Raw genomic sequence first — 12,237 nt, forward strand, 5'->3', positions numbered from 1 at the left:
GCACCCTACAGCCACATCAGGAGCCACACAAAGGGCTCTCCCTTGTCTCCCAGCCCCCAGAGACTCCACCTCTCCCAGGGCAGAGTCTGGTTTGCCCAGTGAGGGTCGCAGGCCCGCCCTTTGTTGAGAGAGGGAAGACACAGTTCAGCCGTGCCTGCCAGGCACCATGCAAATAACATCAGGTCCTCTACAACTCTGTCATCAGCACACCGGGCACAGCCGGCGGGGCGGGCCTCGGAGCTGCCGACAGGGCGCCACGTGAGAAGGCAGCAGGGTCCCCTCGGCCAGCGTCAGAGGCTGTTCTCGTCCGCTCTCTGCTGTGGGACCTTGTGCAGAACACCGCGGGTGGGGACGGCTGCTGCTTCCCCCAAGTGCACGGGGGCTGGTGCTCGGAGTGCCCCCTGTGCCCTGTTCCTTTCCCTCCAGATCCCTGCCTGGGGGTTGGGCAGGGGGCGGAGCTTCAGCCGTGGGGCCTTCGGACTTTACCTCCTGAGGCCACCGCTCCCGGCACTGGGACTTTGGGCAAATTTGCTTTGACCGTTTCACGTCACTGGTGTCCCTGAGCCTGGGGACAGTGTTCATCGGTTGCACTTAAGTTGTTGGAAGTGGCTAAGCCTTCACCTCTGCCTCTGAGTGTAGAGATCGCAGTGGAGACACACCCGGGGGCTGGGGTGCAGACAAGATGGCAGAGCCCAGCCCCTGGGAGAAGCCCGCGGCCAGGAAGGACTCATCTCGCACACCCCCCACCCCCGGGAACCAGAGCTCTGGGGGAAGCAAAGAGGCCCTGCTCACACAGGGGTCCTGCTTGGCAAAGCACAGCAGTTTTATTTCTACGTCCATTTTTGAAACAAAATTGAGGAGGTTTTGGCAAAAACCCGTGAGCCTGTCGGTAAGGACGTGGAGGCAACGCTCAGGTTGGAGGGTGCAGCCCCGCGGCCTGGTGGGGAGGCTGGGGGCTTGGTAGCCCGTGTGGCCACGTCTGGAATTCTCACGCCTGGCAGTTCAGGTAAAGCCCGCCCGCCCCTAGTGCACAGCCGTCCTCACCACCAATATGGAAATTGCCCTCGGAAACTTGCCACGGGCTGCTAAGCCGGGAGATGGAGAGAAAATTGAGGGTTTATCTACTTTTTAAATAAAGGGATTCTAATTCCAATAAAAAATAATGCCCTTCCATGGCCAATTGCCATCCCCTCGGCTGCTTCTTCCCTTTTTAATAAAAATTTTTATCGTGCACATTAGCCTAACCAGGCCCGAGCCCAGCCTCTCTCAGCAGCTCTGGGTTACTGGAGGGGAACCACTCGCGGCTCACGCCGCATCTTGAGTCCGGAGGCTCCCTGGAAAGCGGCTGCTTCCCTCGCAGTCTCGGTAGAGCAGAAGCCACTTTGTGCCTCTGGGGGCTGAGATTGACCGCTAAGGCAGAGGGTGCCGGGTTCGGTGGTGCGGAAGCTGTCGCATGCACTGCTCTCCTCTCCCCACTTGGGCTCCCAAGACCCAGAACCAGGCGGGAGCTCTGGGTGTGGGGGTGGGCGCAGAGCTCTGTGGTGCCCCCTGAGTGAACTGTCCGTGGGAACATTCCCGTGACTCAGCCAGCTATGGGCCGGAATCCTGGAGCAGGCGATTAACTCGCCCCTCGCACCTCAAGTCCTCCCGGTGCGGCTGGGAAGACGAGAGCCTGTGACACTGCGTGTGCTGGATTTGCCTGACACGGGGGTTATGGTGACAAAAGAGGAGGAGGAGGAGGAAGAGGAGGAGGAGGAGAGGAAGAGGAGGAGGAGGAGGTACTCAGAACGTCGACAATCACACACCGCGCAGTTGTCTCCCTCAAACCAGTGCTCGATGCCAGGCAGGGTGGTAAGATGGGGAGTGTATCAGTTACTGTGGCCGCGCAACAACCAACGCTAACACTCAGTGGCTTTCAACAGCAGCCCTTCACTGGCACGGGCCTCGGAACTGGTGCAGGCTGTCGGCTGCAGCCAGCCCGGCTCCGGCCACAGGGAAGTGGGCTCGGCTTCTTCGGGAGGAGTCAGTGCAGGTGAGTGGTCCTCCAGCCAGCCCGGCTCTGGCCACAGGGAAGTGGGCTCGGCCCCTTCGGGTTTGGGGGGACAGTGCAGGTGAGCAGCATCAGGACCTGGGCCCTCGAGACAGCCAGGCCCCTTCCCAGGATCTTGTGGGCCTCAGGAAAGTCAAAGAGAAGACCCTGGCTTTCTAGAACAATCCTTGCCGAGGGGTCCATGGCTCTGCAGGGGTCTTCCTGGACCCCAGTGGAGGCCTTGTTTTCTGGGACAACAGTGGGGCTGGGGTCTCCCCCAGGGTCGTCATGGCTGAGCTTACAGTCAGCAGGCCAAGGGTGGGGGAGGCCACTCTAGCTGCCTGCTGTGGACACGCCAGAGAGCCCCGAAGTCCTGTTCACTTCCCGAAGGTCCACCTCCGCACACTGGGCGGGCTCCCCCAAGGTCCCAGTGAGTCCTTTCCGGTGGCCAGGAGCCTGGTGGCCCCATACACAGCCCCACCTGCTTCAGCTGGAGACTGCTTCTCTCGGTCATGCACCGGCCAGGACTGCACCCCCACAGAGGGACCTGGGTCCCCCGTGGCGCTGCAGCTGCCGGGCCTTGCTCCATCAACATACCCACAGCCAGGACGGCTGGGCGTGGTCACCTGCAAGTCCTGAGGGCTCCAAGGGACAAACACCGGGAGAAGTATGGGGACCCATGAGGGAGGGCTGTGGCGGTGAGGGGAACACGCCTCGCTGTGGGACAAAGGCACATGCAGCGTGGGGCTTGTTGGCTTTGCCTGTGAGAGTCAGGAGTGCAGAGCAGCTGGGGATCAGACAGCCCCGGGATCCAGGCTCAGCCCCGGATCCAGGCTCAGCCCCGGATCCAGGCTCAGCCCCAGGATCCAGGCTCAGCCCCGGATCCAGGCTCAGCCCAGGGATCCAGGCTCTGCCCTGGGATCCAGGCTCAGCCCCGGGATCCAGGCTCAGCCCCAGGATCCAGGCTCAGCACCACTCACAGGCCCTGTGACCTGGACGAGCCACCTTCACTGGGAGCCTCGCACCTAACGAGGGAAGCATTGCAGCCCTTGCGTATGAGAGCCCGTGGGGGACCCTGCACAGAACGAGTGCAGAGTCTGAGCGCCATGCAGGGCAGAGGCGGCACCGCTGGAGAGGTCGCTGCGGGAGAGGCACAAAGAAGCGGTGGAAGCCCAGCCAGCCTCGGGGTGGGGGGCCCTCCCAGGGAGCAGCGGGGTGCCTGGGCTGGATCCGCCCTTTGGGCTCCTCCGTGAATCCCGTTCCTGCCACCCCAGATCACAGTCCCCACAGCAGCCACGAGGGTCACCACCTCATCTGATCATCACGAGGGTCCTCCAGGACCAGGAACATCGGAGCCTGGCTCCGGCTCCCAGGCACTCCAGGAAGTCCCGGGGCCACAGCGGCCCTCCAGGGGGCGAGATAGATGCCTTCCTGGGGCTGCCCACTCCCAACCTGGGAAGGCTCCAGGGGCACTCTTGCAGGCCCCCCAGGAATGACCTCCCGCGCAGGGGGGTGGCGTGGAAAGCACAGTGGGCACTCGCGGTGAGCATGTGACATCACAGGGAAGTGCATGTGTATCACGCAAAGGGCAGGGCTGGCGTGGGAGACCCCGCCGGCGGGCGCCCCCTCCCCACTCACACCTTTGTCTTACGGGCGCTTCCATTGCCACAAATCCTGAAAGCAAAGCTCGGCTTTCCTCTGACTTGGAGCAGATGTAAATTTGCAATGCAGAAGCCTGCACTTGTCGATGATTTTCCATTATCCCTATAATTGCTCCCACATACCGGGCTCGATAAAGTTATAAACCTGTCCTCCGGGAACACTGGGTCAATAATGGGATTATTGATCAGGGGCGGGAAGCAGTCTCTGGCCCATGTGGCTCCCATTAGGAAGATCCGCTGTGGGATCGCGTCACGGGTCCCTGCCGTGGCCACCTCTGCCCACGACCTGGGTCTCCCTGGATCTGCCAGCTCCCGGGGCGGCGGCCAGCAGAGACCATGTTTTTCCCAGAGACAGCTGGGGCAGCCAGAGGACAGCAGGGCGCCTTTGCAGGCATCTGCAGGCTCCCTAAAAAAGAGATTTGGCAGCGTTGAAGTGAGTCTTTCTGGCAAACATGGCAGAATTCCCGAGAGGCAGCTGGGGAGGCCCCGGTGTTCGGAGTCCTCCCTGGGAGCCGCCGCAGTCGCCCGCGGCAAAGGCGATCTTTCCACGGTGGCCAGGGCGGCTTGAATCAGGCTGCAGACCGAGCAGCCGGCCTCCTCCCAGGGTGGTTCTTGCTCCTGCTCCCGCCAGCCCCACCCACCCTTGCTTCCTCAGCCAGTGCAAGTTTAATAAGCTAGTATCAAAACCATCTCGGCCTGGGGCTTTCAAAGATTTAAGACTTTTAAATGTGAAGCACCTCATTATATCTGACTATTTTCAATAAAAAAAGGCCTGATAAGCCATGGATACGACACCGGTTATCAGTGGGATTTGAAATGTGCACAGCTTGCTTTTTGGGGTAATGGAATCAAACACTTTGCAGCCTGCGCAGCGCGAGTGGGTCACTTTTCAGGCAAGAACCTTAGCATTGAGCAAGGCTGGTTTGGGAGTTTGTAAAAATAAAGCACAGTATTGTACAGGCGGCACATAGCAGTGGCTACATGCACAATTGACTTCCTCCCTATTAATCAGCTACAATGTTTACTTTCTTATTCCAACCATTTCCCAACCATTAAAACTAAGAGGATTAGCATCGCGTTTCCGCCAAGGTGTACTTTCATTTCAGCAAATGCTACTTTCGCTCTCGGAGGAGATTAAAGGCCTGGGAGAAATGGTTTCTTTATCTGGCTTTCTGTGTCACATACATTAAAAGAAAAAAAATCTGGTTAAAGGAACATAGTGTTCTTGTCCTGTGAATTGCAAAGAAAGTTAAATTTCGGGACAAACAACATAAACCGTGGCGAGAAGGCCGAAGTCAGGACTGAGTGTTTCCTGCCCTGTAAACTGTGCTGGGAGGGACGAGAACCCTGGGTGGGTCGTCGGGCCCTGTTTCCCACAGAGCTTTCAGAAACAGGTGAGCCCTGGAGCTTGAACACGGAGAGTTACACACAGGTGCGCTTGCTTGTTTGTGTAAGTCCTGAGGTTTTTCAAGTATATTGTTTTTTTAAAATGTGCAAATTTTTTTATGAAACCACTGGCAAAATCCACCCTGTCGTCAGCCCCGCCCCGGCACACTGCGATGATGCGTCCTGTCTCAGCTTTGCCGTGGCACAGCTCACCTTTGTCTTCGAGCTCCGTAGGAGCGGCTTGCAAGGTGTGGTCTCCAGGTCAGCAGTGGGAGCCCCGCCCCACCCCGGAGCGGCCGAGGCAGCGCGGCTGGAGCAGCCCTGCCGCTGGCTCTGCAGGAGGGGACGGCTGGCCTGAGCCACACTCCCTCTGCTACAGCTGCATTGTGCCCCTTCAAAACCCACCTGTTGAAGCCCTAAACCCCGGGGTGGCCGTGCATGGAGATCAGGCCTTTAAAGAGATCCTTGCGTTAAATGGGCTCACAGGGTGGGGCCCTAACCAGTAGGACTGATAAGAAGAGGAAGAGCTGACAAGGACCAGGCGGGGCAAGCCACAGGAGAGCCTCAGGGGAAACCAAGCCTGCTGACATCGCAGTTTGGGCTCCCAGCATCCAGAACAGTGGGGAAGAAACCTCAGTTATCTTACCCACCTAGTTCGTGGTGTTCTGCTGTGGCGGCCCCAGCAAGCTAACACCACCTCCACCCTAACCCTAATAACCCTAACCCTAACCCTAAGAGACTGAGAGAGAGAGGTTAGCCTTCCCAGGATCACCCGTCCTCTTAGTGACACAGCCTGGGCTAAAATTAGTGTAGCATGAATTACAAATAAAATACAGGAAAATCTTACTCCAGCCAAAGAATGACCATACTGATGTGGAAAATATAAATTCAAAAAGAGGAATAGCAAGAGAAGATTTGCATAATAAAGGGCTACATCTCAGGATTTCTTTAAATAGTTTCAGCCTCCAAGTACAGTGATCCAATTTGCAAATTAGCTGATCGGCCTAGAACCCTCCATGACCACAGGGACAAGGACGCAGACACACAGGGTCAGCCTGAGGCTAAGCGTCCCTCTGGAGCCACCAGGAAGTCACACCAGCAGCCGGCGACATCTCTCAAGGGGAGAGTTGAGGGCGCTCTTCAGGGCTGACCATCTCGCTTTGCTTTTTCTCTTCTCTTAGTTGACAGCTAATAAATAATATCTCAACGTCGTGAGCATTTCGTGTTCTTCCTTACACAGCTAACTGTGAGAGCAGTGTATGCACATCGTTAAAGTTCTGGAAATCACAGAACACTGTAAAGATTAGGGTGCATGTTGCGGCCGGCGCTTGACTCACTTGGTTAATCGTCCGCCTGCGGGGCCGGCATCTCATATGGGCGCCAGGTTCTAGTCCTGGTTGCTCCTCTTCCAGTCCAGCTCTCTGCTGTGGCCCGGGAGAGCAGTGGAGGATGACCCAAATGCTTGGGCCCTGCACCTGCATGGGAGACCAGGAAGAGGCACCCGGCTTCTGGCTTCAGATCGGCGCAGCGCTGGCCATAGCAGCTATTTGGGGAGTGAACCAACAGATGGAAGACCTTTCTCTCTGTCTCTGTCTGTCTGTCTCTCTCTCTCTCTCATTGTCTATAACTCTACCTGTCAAATAGTCAAATAAATTAAAAATAAATAAATAAAAAGGATGCATGTCAAGCCCAGGCAGGTGTTTGGTGTAGCGCTTGAGACAATGCTTGGTGTCTGCAGCCCATCCTGGAACACGAGCTTTGAATGCCAGATCCACCTGTGATTCCAGCTTCCTGCCAACGTGCACCCTGGGACCTGGCAGGTGACGGCTGCAGGACTTGTGTTCCTGCCACCCGTGTTGGCGATCTGGATTGAGTTTCAGGTACCTGGCTCTGGCCTGGCCCAGCCCACATTATTGTAGGTATCTGGGGAGTGAACCAGAGGATGGAAGATCTCTCTGTTTCTGTCTATTTCTATCTCTGTCTTTCTGCTTTTAAAATAAATAAAAATAAAGTTTTTAAAATTTTAAAAATTATCCATAATCTTGTCAACAATTGCATCTACTGTTTACACAAATGCATTTTCTGCTACTATTTTTGGGGACCAATTTAAACATACCCAGGGTCATACTTGTGTCATGGTTTTTCATTGAACAATGAGACCTTAGTAATTCATTATGCTAAGAACTTTCTGTAAGATTAGATACTTCTTAAAAGAGCAGTGAATTCAGACATAATGAAACTCAGACATGAAAAATACTTTAAAATATTAACAAAGCATCAGTGAACTGTGGAACAAAGACCGGGGTCAAATATACATGTTACTGGAGTCCCTGAAGGAAAGGAGAAAGAAAAGGGACTCAAAATGTGTTTGACGAAAAAATGTCCAAGCGTTTTCAAAATTTGATGAAAACTACAAATCCACAAATACAAGAAAGTCAATGAGCCGCAAGCACAGGGATTAAACTGGATCCATCACATAATATCCTAACTGCTTTAAGTCGCTAGAACAGAGAAAACCTTGAACGAGCCAGAGAGCAGAGACAGAGCTGACAGCAGATTTCTCCTGGAAGCAGTGCAAGCCCAGAGGTCTGAACGCAAATCTGCAACTCAACAGACACAGTCACGCGCGCATGACAGAGCTTCCGTCAGACACAGCACACAGCAATGGGCCCCCGCGTTCACATCACCCAGTGATGTCACAGTCTTAGTGTGCGCGAGCATATTGTACAGTAGTTGCACAATAGCAAAATTGCTTAAAAATACATTTCTCAGAATGTATCCCTGAGGCCGGCGCTGTGGCGTAGCGGGTAAAGCCACCGCCTGCAGTGCTGGCATCCTATATGGGTGCTGGCTTGAGTCCCGGCTGTTCCATTTCCGAGCCAGCTCTCTGCTGTGGCCTGGGAAAGCAGTGGAAGATGCCCAAGTGCTTGGGTCCCTGCATCCACATGGGAGACCTGGAAGAAGCGCCTGGTTCCTGGCTTCAGATCAGCACAGCTCCGGCCGTTGTTGCCATCTGGGGAGTGAACCAGCAGATGGAAGACCTCTCTCTCTCTCTCTCGTTCTCTCTCTCTCTCTCTGCCTCTGCCTCTCTGTAACTGCCTTTCAAACAAATAAATCTTTTTTCTAGAAAAAAGAATGTATCCTGTCATTAGGAGACACATGACTGTATTTTTCAAAACTTAAAGCAAAATGGGCCTTTAAAGACATACAAAGCCAGAATAATTAGCAATTTAACGATTAAACCACGAGACTCAAACTACAAGAAATTTCCAAGGAAACCTTTGCAGCTGGAGGAAGAGCGACACTGGAGGAGATAAGGAGCCGTCCCAAGGGAAGAAGAGCGCCGGGAACAGAGTCTACGGTGGTGAGGGCACGGACTTTTCTCTCAATGATTGACAGCATGAGCAGAGAGATCTTTCAGGACGGACACTTGAGCAAGCCTGCCGACGAACTTGACCTGATTCACGTTCATGACATATGTTGCACACAGTGGAAGGATGCGCTGCCTTGCTCAGAGCACTCGGAATTTCATTCAGGGCCAAGATTCACGCTGACAAATCATCAGAATTAACAGCAGGAAGTTGGCCGGAAAATCCCCAAATGTGGAAATGTAAATGACACACTTCTAAGTAGCCCATGGGCTGAAGAATATATAAAATGGAAATTAAAACATATTTTACAACAAATACAATAGAGATAGAATGCACCAAAATGTATGGGTTGTAGCTAAGGTGGTACTTAGAGGAAATTTCATAGCCTTTGATGCCTATGTTGGATAAAATGTCTCAAATAAATGACGTCAGCTTCCCCTTAAGAAACTGGAAAGAGAAAAGCAAAGTTGAGTCATAGCAGCAGGAAAGGACAACACAGATCCAAGCAGAGGTCGCAAAGGCGAAGACAAGACACCAGGTACAGAATCAGCGGGGCTAAAAGCTGGTTCCTGGAGAATACCAATAAAATGATAAGGCTCTGCTCTGACAGCTCAGGAAAACAGGGAGAAATCACTGGCTAGCAGTGCCAGAAATGAGGGCAGCACCAAATCACCACAATTTAGGGAACGCTCTCAGCAACTTTAGGCCAATAAATTCAACAGTTTGCATGCAGTAGAAAATTCCCCCTAAGACAGAAACCACCACACCTCAGACAGCTTGAGCAGTCTTATTGATGTGAAAGAACCTGAATTTTTAGTTGCAAACCTCCCCAAAAGGGAAATGCCAGGATCGATTGGCCTCACTGCTGAGTTCTTTTTCTTTTTCTTTTTTTTTTTTTTCAGACAGAGTGGACAGTGAGAGAGAGACAGAGACAGAGAGAAAGGTCTTCCTTTGCCATTGGTTCACCCTCCAATGGCCGCCGTGGCCAGCGCGCTGCGGCCGGTGCATTGCGCTGATCTGAAGCCAGGAGCCAGGTGCTTCTCCTGGTCTCCCATGCGGGTGCAGGGCCCAAGGACTTGGGCCATCCTCCACTGCACTCCTGGGCCATAGCAGAGAGTTGGCCTGGAAGAGGGGCAACCGGGACAGAATCCGGAGCCCTGACTGGGACTAGAATCCAGTGTGCCGGCGCCGCAGGTGGAGGATTAGGCTATTGAGCCGCAGTGCCAGCCACTGCTGAGTTCTACCAAACATTTCAGAGGGAGATAATACCAGTTCTGCATTTTCCACTCCGGAAATTTGAAAAGGGAATAATTCTTTCAAGTTAATTTTAGAAGACAAGCTTTGATCCCCTAACCAGACAAGAACACTACAGGGAGCGAGGACAACAGGTGCATACGCCTCAGAAACATAGACACAAACATTCTGAGCAAACTCCAGCAAGTCAAAGGCAAGACTGAAGAAAATAACACATCCTGACCAAGTGGAGTTTATCTTGGAAACTCAAGGTTCTTTAATATTCAGAAATCAGTTAATGGAATGATTTATATCAACAGACTTGGAAAGAAAAGTGATACAATCATCTTACTAGCTATAGGAAAAGCATTTTAAAAATCCAACGTTGGTTCTGGATAAAAACATTTTGTGACCTAGGGATAGAAGGAATTTCCATTGATGCTTTAATGGATATCTACATACACAAGCCCACAGCCAACATACAGAAACATGCAACCAACATACACAAAACATACAGAAACATACAGCTAATATACACAAAAACATATGGCCAACATACAGAGATACAGCTAACATGCATAAAGCTTACAGCTCACATACACAAAACATGCAACTAACATACACAAAAACATACAACTAACATAAAAATATTAAGTGCTTTTCCCTAACACTGGAGTAAGGCAAGGGTGATCACTCTCCCCATTGCTATATAACATTTTGCTGAAGGTTCTCATCAAGGTAATGAGGACAGAGAAATACAAGGGATCTAGAATAATAAGAGAGTCGTAACACCTCTCAATCACAGAAGGCATGATTGTCTTCATCAACAATCCAGTGGAATCCACAGAAATGCTATTAGAACCAGCAAGTGAGTACAAGAAGTTTATAGGTACAAGACCAAATTACAAAATCCATTATATTTCTATATACTAGCAAGAGACAATTGGGAATTGGCATTTAAAAATCATTTACAAATGGCACCAAAACATGAGATCTTTAGAGATAAATATGATAAAATATTTGTAAGACCTGTGCATTGAAAATGTTGCTGAGTGAAATTAAATAAAATCTAAATAAGGTTACTTCCACATTGTTAAGATGTCTACTTTGAGACGAATTCACAGATGTATAAATTCACTATTTAAAACTGATTTATTGGCCCACGCTGGGCTCACTAGACTAATCCTCCGCCTTGCGGCGCCGGCACACCGGGTTCTAGGGGTTCTAGTCCCAGTCGGGGCGCCGGATTCTGTCCCGGTTGCCCCTCTTCCAGGCCAGCTCTCTGCTGTGGCCCGGGAGTGCAGTGGAGGATGGCCCAAGTGCTTGGGCCCTGCACCCGCATGGGAGACCAGGAGAAGCACCTGGCTCCTGCCATCGGATCGGTGCGGTGCACCGGCCATGGCGCGCTGGCCGTGGCAGCCATTGGAGGGTAAACCAATGGCAAAGGAAAACCTTTCTCTCTCTCTCTCTCTCTCACTGTCCACTCTGCCTGTCAAAAAAAAAAAAAAAAAAAAAAAAAAACTGATTTATAGATGTGACTCCATCAAAGCCCCAGTAGGACCTTTTTTGTAGAAATTGGTGACAAGTCTAAAAGTCTTTTGGGAATACAAATGGCTGAGAAAAAGCGAATGACTTTGACAAAGAAGAAAATACTTGGGGGATTTACATTGTCCAACTTTAAGGCTTATTTCAAAGCCACAGTACCTAGAACAGTGTGGTGTTAGGACAGCCAAACAGACGAATGAATCAGAACGGAGAGCCCAGAAACAGACTCCTATATGCACGATCACCTGATTTCCAACATCTTTTGAACAAGTGATGCTGTAATAGTTAGATATCCACACACAAAAATGAACTTGGATTCATTCTTCTGACTGCAAAAGTTAACTCAAAGGACATCATAGAGCTCATTGTAAAACACTGCAGAACTTCTAGAAGAAAACACAGGAGAAAAATCCCTGTAACTTTGGGTTAGGCAAACATTTCTTAGAATCAATATGCAATCATTCTCTATAAAAGCAAAAATTGACACATTGGGCTACATTGAAATTAAAAACATCTGTTCTTTGAAAAACATTGAAACAACAAGTCACAGTCATAGACAGCATATATGCAAATCAGATATCTGATGCAGGAATTACATCCACTGTATACGTACATTGGTATGCATATATAATAAAGCCCACAATATGTGTATAGAATATTTACTTGCAAAATATATATTATGTGTATGTTATACATACAACAAAAATAGTATTCAATAAATTACCTGTGTTATTAAACTTTGTTATAAAATAGGCTTTGTGTCCAACGATTTTGACCAAATGTAGGAACGTTAGGTGTCCAGAGCATGTTTAATGTAAGCTGGGCTGAGCTGTGACGCTTGATGGGTTAGCACTGGTGCTAAACGCATTTTCCACTCGCGATATCTTCAGCTTCAGATGGGTGCATTGAGATGTCACCCACTGTGAGTAAAGGAGCATCTGCGTCCTCAGAAGCCTCAAAAATTCAGTAGCAGTAAACACGAGCAGTTTAAAAGATGTGCCAGAGATTCTTC

Source organism: Oryctolagus cuniculus, chromosome 15 (genome assembly GCF_051225735.1).
Source record: "Oryctolagus cuniculus isolate XC-2025 breed Fujian yellow rabbit chromosome 15, ASM5122573v1, whole genome shotgun sequence".
Taxonomy (NCBI): Eukaryota; Metazoa; Chordata; class Mammalia; order Lagomorpha; family Leporidae; genus Oryctolagus; species Oryctolagus cuniculus.